Source organism: Theobroma cacao, chromosome 10, assembly GCF_053813885.1.
Source record: "Theobroma cacao isolate CCN51 chromosome 10, ASM5381388v1, whole genome shotgun sequence".
Taxonomy (NCBI): Eukaryota; Viridiplantae; Streptophyta; class Magnoliopsida; order Malvales; family Malvaceae; genus Theobroma; species Theobroma cacao.
In genome coordinates this window covers 25,179,000-25,191,005 of record NC_142648.1, presented here as the reverse complement: position 1 = coordinate 25,191,005, position 12,006 = coordinate 25,179,000, and the positions used below count along the sequence as shown (strand labels likewise).

At 35.5% G+C, this 12,006-nt stretch overlaps 1 pseudogene; it reads right to left on the bottom strand.

Moving 5' to 3' along the window:
* Window positions 1-3,450: 3,450 nt before the first annotated feature.
* LOC18587182 (putative disease resistance RPP13-like protein 1) lies at window positions 3,451-11,591 on the bottom strand (annotated as a pseudogene).
* Between the last annotated feature and the right edge of the window lie 415 nt (window positions 11,592-12,006).

Sequence of the window (12,006 nt, the reverse complement as noted above, 5' to 3'; positions counted from 1 at the left end):
GAGATGGAGAAAGAATAGACTAAATAGGTTGAGTGTGGGAAATGACAAACGTATCCTTGGTTTGGGAGGGCAATGATGGAAATTGATGTTCAACAAACTGAACATGACGAGAATAAAAGAATTTGTAAGATGTAGGTTCATAACATGTACAGGCATTGTGAATATTAGAATAACCAAGAAATAAACATGGTTGAGACCGAGGTTCCAATTTTTGTTTGTTATATGGGCGAAGCCAGGGATAGCACAAACACCTAAAGGTGCGAAGTTTGGAATAATTTGGCACTTTATGGAATAAGCATTTAAAAGGTGATTTGTTGTCAAGAATAGGCGTTGGCATTCGATTAATGAGGTAGACAGCTGTATGAAAGGCGTAGGTCCAAAGGGAAAGAGGCAAAGATGCACGATGCATAAGAATGAGCCCAGTTTCAACAATGTGACGATGATGACATTCAGCAGACGCAATATGTTGGGTAGTGTGTGGAGGGGAGACAAGATGTTGGATACCATGGTTGGCAAAGATAGTGCATAGCCCTTGATACTCGGTACCTCCATCAGTGTAGATGGTATTGATAGAGGTATTAAAAAACTTTTCAACCATGACTTTAAATTTAGGAAAGATAATTTGCACATCAGATTTGTGAGACATGGTGAACAACCAAGAGTATTTGGTGAAGTGATCTACAAGAAGTATATAATAAAAGAAACCATCAATAGATTGGATTGGAGATGGTCCCCAAACATCGGTGTAGAGCAAATCTAAAAGGTTTCGACTTTGCAAACTATAAGTGCCAAATAGGAGCTTGTGACTTTTATTGCCTTGACAAGAGTCACAAAAGGAAAAAAAGGAAGACCTAGATTGAATAGGTAATTTTTGAGATGATATAATGCGATTGAGGACTTTGAGAGATGGATGCCCCAATCGATCATGCCACTAACTAACCGTGGTAACAACATCATAGCATGCTTGCTTTATTTGAGGCTGATAGTCTTTGATAGTAGTCCACTCATGGACATTATTCCTGCTCACTCCTCTAGCGAGAGGTGCCTTTGTGACTAAATCCTTCACACAAAAAGAGGTGGGGTCAAATTCAATAGAGGCATTATTGGTGTTATAAAATTGACAAACAGAAATAAGGTTTTGTTTCATAGTAAGCACACATAAAACATTTGACAAATTGAAAGAGTGAGATGTAGATGGAAGTGTGGTATGCCCAGTATGTGTGATATGCAAACTTGAACCGTCACCAATGTTGATGTCATCAGGACCCTCATAGGGTTGATGATTAGAGAGATTGTTCATGTTGGAAGTAACATGATGAGAGGCCCCAATATCAAGAAGCCATTTAAGGATTTGTTAGTGTTATGGTTGATGGTAGTCGAATTGACCTTAAGAGGAACAGGAATACCCAGCAAGCGCTTAAGGGTATGGTAATCTTTGGCAACATGACCTTTTTTGTTACAATATTGGCAAAAGATGTTTCTTTTGGAACTGTTGTTGTTACTTGTGTAGCCACTGCTTTGCTTAGGATTTCCATTTGAGTGCTGGTCTGTATATTGGTTGAATCGAAATTGTGAGTGTTGATCATTAGGCCAGTTGCTGTATCGAGAATGAGAGGACTTGTTGCAATTATACTGACAACATTTGCAATGAAACCACTTGTATGTTTAGCCACTTCTCATGCAAGAAAGAACTCATATTCAATAAGTTTATCATGAAGTTCTTTAAGACTGATTGGTGTGTTACGAGCTTGAACAGTAGCAGCTATTTCTTTGTATTCAGATCCCACTCCATTTAAAACATGGAGGATCAAGTTAGTGTTAGGAACAACGGATCTAGCAAGGGCGAGTTCATCAACTATTGAGCGAATTTTTCCAATATATTCTGAGACCGTCATGGTTCCTTTGGTGATGTTGGCTAATTGATCCGTGAGGCCCATGGTGCGAGAGGTTGAGGCACTTGCTAGTGCAGTAGAGAGACGATCCCAAACGTCTTTGAATGTTTTAGCAGAGCTTATCATTGGAATGATGTGCTCAGAGGTCATGATTCCTATTTTTAGGAGTTGATCTTGACGGTGCCAAAAAAGGTTGTTAGGATTTGGGACTGTTTTACCGTCAATAGTCTTTTCCTTGGGAGGACATAGATTTGTCCCATTTACAAAACTGAGAAGATTATATCGAGAAGCAAGGCATCGAATTGGGATTTTCAAGAGGGATAGTTGGTATGTGAAGGTTTTACTAGTAGTAATGAGGCATTGATAGTTATCAAGCCTTCTAAAAGTATAGAGTTTGGTGCTAGGACATGGTTTGTGAGGTTGGAGCTGGCTTCTGACATGGTTTTTCTTTTTTTTTTAAAAAAAAAGTCAAGGGATAGGATTGAGCAAGACTCATTGGAGCTAGAGACACTCTGATACCATATAAAGTTTGAGTAAAGAATTGTTGAATTGATTGTGCTTTTTAAAGGAATGATTACACACACACACACATATATATATATATATAGAGTGATATTATCAAGAAAAGGAAAGGTCAATGTACACAATGAATGGTGATAAGAGAATCAAGGAAGACTAATTGATGGTTGACTACAGCTAACGTGATTTTCGTGATAGAAAAAAATCAAGGAAGACTAATTAACGGTTGACTACAGCTAACTTGATTTGCTTGATTTCTGTCCATTAAGAACTCCCATTAGTCCAAGTACTGGTGATTCAGATATCAATATCTTCTCGGTAGCCAAAACACGTACCTGCTAGATGTAATTCCATTTTGGTTCAATCTGCTTTAAGTACCAAAGTTGGTCTTCGAACCTATTTAGAGAAGACAAGGGAAGTTGTAATAAGGAGATTAATTGGGTACCGGGATGATATTGTTTAGATCTTTACACCTTCTAATGGGGGTCTGAGGTTTTATTGATTACTTAGGATAGAAATTAGTCAGAAAAAAGATTCTTTAAATACTGGAGAGAAACAAAAAAATTAATGGTGATTCGAAAATGTGGATGCTTATGGCCTCGAAGGCAGAATGAAAAAATAGAGATAAAACATGGGTACAACATCTTGTTCGATTACTGGAGCTGCAGAATTCCCATTTTAGTCCAATATTCAATGATGATTCAAAGATGAGTAGATATCATTGCAAAAAGATATCTAGCTAATAAAAAATTATTTACAAAGTATAATATGGAAATGGGGAAATTAATTTACTAGCAGTATTGTTTTTCATGCTAAAAGAACTAAACAACGAACCACAAAATGGGGCTTATCCCTTTTGTACATATTTGTACAATTAAATATATCACAATAAAATGCAAGAAAACTTAATGCTGAAACCAAAGTAATATTTGTGTAGATAGTATTTGTACATAAAAGATCGAAAGAAGTTAGTTAACATATATAGTAATTATTTTCAGGATTAAAATACGTGTGTTGACATGCTGATTGTTCCTCTTGGTCATTCGTAGATGAATTCATCATCCATATATAAGCAAGGTATGTGGGTGATGTTGGACCATTGTTTTCCTTTATCCCTTTTGCACCTTTTCTTTAGCATCGGACAAACCGTAATACTTAGTTGCAAAAGCGAAGGAAGCATTTCCTTTCTGGGAATGGATATGAGCTTTGGGCAATTGTCGATCCACAAAGATTGAAGAGAGGTGAGGTTTTGAAAGCCATTGGAGGATAGCTTTCTTAGATTTTTGAAATCTCTTATAATAAGATTGGTGAGAGAAGGGGGCAACTTCATTCCTATCTCCTCTTGAGGAAACGACACTACATCTGTACAATTACTACCACTAATATTGAGTTTTGTAAGTGATTTAGGTCTATGCGATCCCCACTCCATTACTGCCTTACTAATATTGGGATCATCGACTGAAGGGGAAGTTAGGTTGGTAGGGAAACCCCTTTCTCCGAAGGAATATTGCACCCTTTGACAATTCCTTATGGTCAAACATTGAAGATGGTGGAGGTTGGGCAGAGCTTCTGGGAATCGAACAAGATTTGGACAATTTATAAAATAAATCTCTTGAAGATGGCTGAGCTTGTCCAATTCTTAGGGTAAATATTTAATATTTCTACAATCCCAGATTGAAATACATTCAAGACAAGTATTATTTCCAATTTTCTGCAGTAAAAATTCAAGCTCTGGACACCAACAAATATGCAACCTTTTAAGCCCAACGGGTAACTTACCACTCGATGATAATGATTTTAGAGCTTCACAATATCCAATGTCAAGAGATTGAAGAATAGATGTGCTTCTGAAATTGATATTCTCTTTGTTATCCAGTAAACATCGCAAATTCTCACAATTGCCAATGTACAAAGTCCTAAGAGTTGGAGGCAAGTTGTCCGTTGAAAGTGAAACCAATTAGGGGCACTTTACAATCCTTAACTCTGTAAGACATGTAAGGTTGTTTAAGGTTTTTGATAATCTCTCTAACCCTTGACAATATCCTAAACTCAAATGCTCAATGTTGCATGGTATTTCTAATTGCGAAAGCTCTTCTTTTTCCCCTTTTTTGCCGCCCCTATACGCACAACTTGTGTACAATTTTTAAACTCTAAAGTACGAAGACATCTCAAAGGCACCAACCACCCCAATTTTGTTTGCCACAAAGAAGCCAACTCCTCACAACCATCAATTTGGAGATTTTCTACTTTGATTGACTCTAACATCATCATTTCTTTTCTTTCACATGAAAACTTTGAAACGTTTGAAAGAAAGACATTTTTAACAGACCAAATATCATCATAACTCCCAAATACTACTTCTTTGCATCCATCAATTTCAAGTTCGCATAGCATTGGAAGATTTGAAATTGAAACTACCAATTCTTGGCACCTATGAATTACAAGTTTCTCTAAAAAATGAAGGTTATCAGGTAAAGTTTTGACTAATTTTGGACAATTCCTAACAAAGAGTTCTCGAAGGTAATAAAATTTCTTACCTTGTTCATCAACTTCACAAAGTTTCCACTCTTTCCATTCAAACATATTTTCAAAATGCAAGGTCTCTAAAGATGGAAATACATTTGGCCCATTCACTCCATGAAACTCATTACCAACACTAATCACACTTCTCATCCCCTTGGCATAGAGATGTTTTAAAAGTGGTAATTTTCCAACTGCTGGTAACAATGTGCAATTGTGACTATCTTCATGTCTTAAAACTTGTAGATTTTTGAATGAATCATCTTCCACCCAATCTGGGAATTCTATTCTAGCATAATAATTGATGGCAAGTTCTTTAATATCTTTATGAGGTTGATCTAAATTCAACACTTCTTTCTCAACTTCTTTCCTTCTTAAATTTATATTGAAATCTTTACTCCACTTTAATTCTAAGTTCTCTAGGTCAAGCTTACTAGATAGCTTAGCTTCCCATGCATATTGAGCTTCATCCACATCATGCAACTCAGAAATATAAAGCTGACCTTTGAGATTTGACAAGTTTTGCATCTCTTTTATATTCAATCCGTCGCCTTACCCCATAATAAAATTTGACAACACTCGAAGATTTGTTAATTTACCAATTCCACTTTGCATTTTCTTTATTGAAGTTGCATCAGTAATACCTAGATGATATAAGTTGTCTAAATTTCCTATTTTTAAGGATAACTTCTCAATTCTCCGACAAGACCTTAATAAAAGAGTCTCCAAATTATCAAGAGTACACATTGATATAAGGTAGGTAGGTCTGTAAAGACTTTGCATCAAAAAAGGGCTCAAACTTTTGGATTCCATCATATTCAGCAATGATATAAGAAGAATGGCGAGTGCGACTAAATGGACGTTTCATGTCCTCATGTCTCTCCCTTTTAAAATATATTTCTCCTGCAACGAACTGATCTAGATCATTAATTAGATCATGCATTACCTTGGCTAAGGCTTCAATGCTTGGCGTCCTGTTCTGAGCTTTTCTTGTTTTTTGACATTAGGGGCGGGGTGAGAGTATCTTGATTGTTGTTCCAACGTTCTAGCTGAGGGGTGGGGAGCTATTTAGTAAGAAGAGCGTGTTTACCTGAATGAAAAGGGCAGAGATGAGGGGAGAATGGGGGATTGGAGGGGTGAGGCTGTGAGTTTTTGCTTTGCATGAAAAGAGGGAGAGAGTGCTACAAGTTTGAGTGATCGAGTTTGTGAGGGAATGGCTTTTTACTTCAGGTGTGTCTTGTGTCTTTGTGTTTCGTTTTGTCTCTCCATTGGTGGCTGGTTTGAGTTCGTTCATGGAGGGTTTAGGTTCTTTTTTTGTCGATTCGTGAAAGTGATGGTGCTACTCCTTGTGTTGGACGTGTTCTCTATCGATGTTTGGTCCAGGTTCCGTGCTTTCTTAACGGGAATAGGCTCTAAGGGAGTTTCACTTTCCATTCCGCTAATTTCTTTCCTGCAGCCTGGTTTTTCACTTTTTCGCTGGGAGTTGACGTGCTCTTGTGTTCCCTTTTTGGATGGGGTTTTGCTTATCCCTTGCTTCAGCTTTTTCGAGGACTATCTTGCTTGAGTTGTGTGCTTGATGCTGTTTCTTCTCCAAGGTCATGAACTTCAGGTCGATACAGCTGTGTCTCGGTCCTTTGCCTGTGGTGTGTTTCGATTTGATTTTGCTGATCCTCCCTCACTTGGATTTGTTAATGTGCTGTCAACTTTTTCGACTATGACTGGATCTTGGCTTTGATGATCAAGTGCTTCAAGGGACGTTGAAGGCTCTACTCTGTTTTGGATCATTTTTGTTTTGTGGTCCTAGGGTATTGCTGTCACTGTCTTGTTGGGATGAGCCCTGCAGCCAATTGGGATTGGTTAAGGCTTGATTCCAATCATGCAACAACATCATTCATGTTGAATGATTAAAGGTTTTCCTTCATCAATAAGACATCAATTATAACCAGTTATAAGTCTAATTGGATGAAGTCCATGAGATTAATATGCCTTGCAAGGGAACTGTAATGGGTTGCAGTTATGAGATCCTTATGCATCAAAGCGTAATCTCAAAATATTCCTAGTCAATGTATCATTGAGACTGGACATCAATGACACTTAGAAACTGGTACATTCTATGTTCCTTACTTGAGAAGTAAGCAACCGATCTCATAGGTTGAAGTATAGAGATACTTGGAACTAGAATATAGGTGCTTGCCTAGGAGAGCAAGTTCACTGAACATGACCCACCATGAGAAGTGCATTTGGTATTTCACTAAGTGTCTATGCAATACTTCTCATATGTCAATTGTGTAAATACTCCCTAGACTTGAGACACCAGGTTGTCTTATGTGCAAAGTGCTATGCTTTGTTTTCATCCCTACGGGTGCCTAACCAAGGATGCCAAAACAGAATGCTTTTGGGTATAGCATGAAGCATGTGAAGGCAAATGAGTGGTCAAGATAGGAATCATCACCCCAAGTGATGCAGGAGACATATCCTAGTTGTTCTTGGTTGATATTAGCTTATTGAAGTCCTTGGCTAAGGCGAATTGAAGATTATGAAAGGAGTTTCATAAGTCTTTATAAAGCTGATGATCAAACTTTAGGAACAAATATGAAGATCAATAAGAGTAGACACTGCACCATGCTCTTATCATCTCCGGGATATATGATGAGGGAATGAATTATACTGAAAGACTGATCATTGAAAGGTTGAGTCAAATCATCTTGACTCTTCTAACATTTGGGTGGCCATGATGGATTGCTAGATCCCAATCTTGGTCTATGAACTCTAGGTAGTTAACTTGATTAATGATAAATTTAAAATTGTTTAAATTTATCTAATTCTAAGTTTAACTTAAGAATTATATGTTGAGTTCATTGCCAACATGTTAGAAGCCTAATGGGTCACACACCTAAAATGAATGTTGAAAATAAAATGAGAGAGGTGATTAAGTTAGACTTAAATAAATTAGAAGTTATGAGTTTCTCAAGCACTTGATTAAAATTGTTTAATTAAGTTGTGCCTAATTAACTAAATTGTTTAATTGAATCATTGGGCCTAATTAATTAAATTGTTTAATTAAGTCATTGGGCCTAATTAATTAAATTAAACAATTAAGTTATTGGGCCTAATTGATTAAATTTGTTTAATTAAGTCATTAGGCCTAGTTGATTAAAATTGTTTAATTAAATTGTTGGGCTTAATTAATTAAATTATTTAATTAAGTTATTGGGCCTAATTGATTAAATTAAACAATTAAGTTAATTGGGCTTCTTAAGGACTTAATTAAATTATTTAATCAAATTATTGGATTAATTGACAATTACAAAATAGTTTTGTAATTAGGGTTTAAAATTAATCCAAGGTATAAATACCTTGCTATAGCCTCCAAATATGAGAGTGGAGAACGGCTGGAAAAAAAAGAGGAGTGAACGGCACATTAAAAATTCTTTTGTCTTATCGTTCCTTGGGTGAAGAAAAATAGTTTTTCATTCACTTCGTTTTTGTGTGTTCAGCCCCACAATTTTGTGTGGATTATGAGTTTATGAAACTCATCTTTGCTAGCACATTGTCAAAGCTTAGCACTCTCAATCCTTACAGAAGGATTTTCTCATTCATTGGTGTGGATCACCATTAGAGGCTGCACAAGGATTCCTTGGACAGCTTTGGTTTGCAACAATCAGGCTGAGGTGGTTGAGCTTTTCGAAGGCTGATTTGGTGGTTTAACAAAGGATTCATCAACCTTTGTTATTTAGGTAAAGTGATCTGATCATATACTTTTATTTTTAATTTAATTCTGTACTCAATTTAGCATGAAAGAGATCCTACGAGGGTGAGGCGCAAATTTAATTTTAAAATTTATTTTCGTTGCATTTTATTTGCATTTGATGCATGATCAGTCCTCACCCAACATGTCTGAGGTTGATTTTAGAAATTATGTCTTGGCCGTATAGCCACTTTGTTTATGCTGCTTGTTTTTTGATCTCAAGCAAGATTCAGTCTATTTTTGTGAAGTTACTGATTGATGAGGGTATGCTGCTAGTTTATGTAAGTAGTGGTGAACCTTTTTGTTCAGACTTTTCTGGCCAAGCCAGGTTTCCTTTCATACCAATGAGAGTCTCTGCAGCAGTTCGAGACTATCAATGGTATACCGGTTAATGGCTAATAAACTCCACTTTTCAAAAAAAAAAAATTAGATCATGCATTACAAATCGAGATTCATTCTCACTAGATGCTTGAAAAAATGACCTTGATACTTGTTCTTCAAAATACTTGCTCCCCAAATCTCCCATTTTCCTTTTAGTGTCTACTCCATTTAAAAAACCTTCTACCATCCACAATAAGACTATTTCCTCCTCCTTAAATTCATAATCTTTAGGGATTAAAGAGCAATAAGCAAACCACTGCTTTAATTGTGAAGGAAGATAATAGTAACTCAACTATAAAGCTGGAATTATGTTACCTTTTAGATTCCAACTATCACTCTCTAATATTTCTTTCCATGCACCACGATTCACCCTGGTACGCAATAATCCTCCAATCGTTTTAATGGCCAAAGGCAAGCCACCACACTTTTTCACAATCTCCAAGCCAATCCCTTTCTAGTCCGGATGCCCAGTAAAATCCCCTCTTTCTAGTGCATGATGAGCAAGGGTATAAAGAGAATCATCATTTGATACGATCTGCAACGAGTAATCTGTAACAGTTCCCATAATAAAGGAAACATTAAAACTGCATGTTGTTATGATTATTTTGCTTCCTGGAATCCCTGCATCAAAAGGAGATCGGAGCTTTGTCCAATCATCATAGTTCTCATTCCAAACATCATCTAAAACAAGCAAGAATTTCTTGCTTGATAGCTGCTCCTTTAGTCTAACTTGAAGCAAATTCAAATCGTTCGTATTAGAAGACTGGGAAGTGATCGATTCTAGAATTGTTTTCGTTATTTTAATAACATCAAATTCGTCAGAAACACATACCCATGCCTTGAAATCAAAATGATCTCTTATGCTACTCTCATTGTAGACAAGCTGAGCAAGGGTTGTCTTGCCAATCCCTCCCATGCCAACGATGCGAATCACAGAAACTCCAGCATGAATGCCACCGTCCCTCAAAAGCAAATCAAGTATTGCCTCCTTGTCGTTGTCTCTGCCTCGTACAGTAGCTTCATTCACTAGAGAAGTGCTTGGCAACCTTTCAGCTGGCTTGGGCCTTCCAACGTCAATCTCGCTTAGTTGCAAGTTACTCTTTGGTGTTGCTAAATCTTGCAATCTTCCGGTAATCTCTTTGATCTTGTACATCATCTTATTGTTAAACATGATTGAACTTGGATGTAAACTAGTAAGAAACTTTTCTGCCTTACTTGTGCTGGCCTGATGTTGTTTCATCAACTTACGCCCCAAAGCTTCAGTGGCAAACTCGTCCAAGATGTCATCCACGTCATAAGCCAAGTCTTGGAGGTCAGCCAGCCAAACCTTCACAGCCTGGTTCTTCATTTTCTTCTCCTCTGCATCACCAAGCACTGTGTGGATGGTCCTCAATATCATTTCCCACTTCATAATCTCCTTATCAGGGGCGAAGCTAACCAAATTTTATTAGGAAGGCCAAACACAGTTAAATAAGAGTTAAAAATTTTAAAACCCTAATATGTTAAATTCAATCAACAATAAAAATATTGATAATAGAAATATGAAACTAAATATAAAACTATAATTTGTAAAATATAAATTGTTAAAAACGATAGATAAGATTAATAATTTGTTTTATATAATCAGAATTATTTAAATATTATATATTCAAGAGAATTTCATTTTAACTAAATATAAAATGTAAAGCATATAAAAAAATATACTCAAGTTAATTTTTTCTTACATAATCAGGATTAATAAAAAAAATAATACGTTGATGAAATTTTAAGTAACAATGTAATATTACAACTTATATTTGAAAACTATATAATAATTTATAAATTTTTAAACATTAAAATCATAGAAAATAAAATTTATATAATATAAAAAATAAGAACATGGCAAGTAGAAGGTAGATATCATATATTACATAACGAAAAAGAAAGAAAAAGAATATGGTTAATGGTTTGTAAAAATTTGAGAAAGAATATTTATAGAAACTTATAATACATGAACAAATAAAACAAAAATAAATAAATATAAATATAAATAAAAATAATAATATAAATTAAAAAAATTTAAAGTTGTGTAAGATAAGTGAAATCATTTTATTATTTTTTATTTATATTAATTATTAAATAAAATATTGTTTTGAGGGAGCTAGTAATAGAATATATAAAAAAATTTAAAAAATTTTATATGTTATGGAAAAAATTTTAAAAGTTTGGCCTCCCCCCATCACATAAGGAGGCTCCGCCCCTGCTCCTTACGAACCCGTTTCTCAGTGACAAAGTTGAAGCAGGAAGAGGAAAACTTGCCAAATAACGAGTCAAAGAAAGCAGAGAGAGCAGCCTCTGCAATGAAAGCCATGATCGATATCCTGGACAAAGGAATGATGAGGTTTGAAGTAGAAAGAAAATCCAAGAGTAGGCTATTGGATTAGAATAAAACGGATGAAGTTTGGTCTGTGAAAACTTTTTCTGGGTCTAATTCGGTTGCTAGAGTTTTTTGGGTTTTGGGGTTTGGTGATCATAGGAAATGAAAAAAAAAAAAAAAAAACCAAAATCTTAGGGAATTAATGTGGTTGTGAAGAGTTACCAGTTTATAGACAAGCTGAGCAAGTCAAGTCAAGTGTTGTTTTTTCCTAATTTGGTTGGAAGGTTTTTTGTGCGTTCACATATGTGGTTGTTGGATTCAACAACGCTAAGGAAAATTAAATATAAACCAAAGGATCACAAATTTTACTTTTAGAAGCGCATTAGGAATTGATTAGGTCATGAATTGATTATTTATTGTCCTACATTTTAAAATTATATTAAATCTAGAGAATACGATTCAATTACTCCATCTTTTTTAATAAAATATATATAACACTTATGTATTGATATTCATTAATATTTATTGTCACGTGCATAACATGTGAATGCTTGTGACGAATACAATAAGATGTAATATGTGATTGTGAT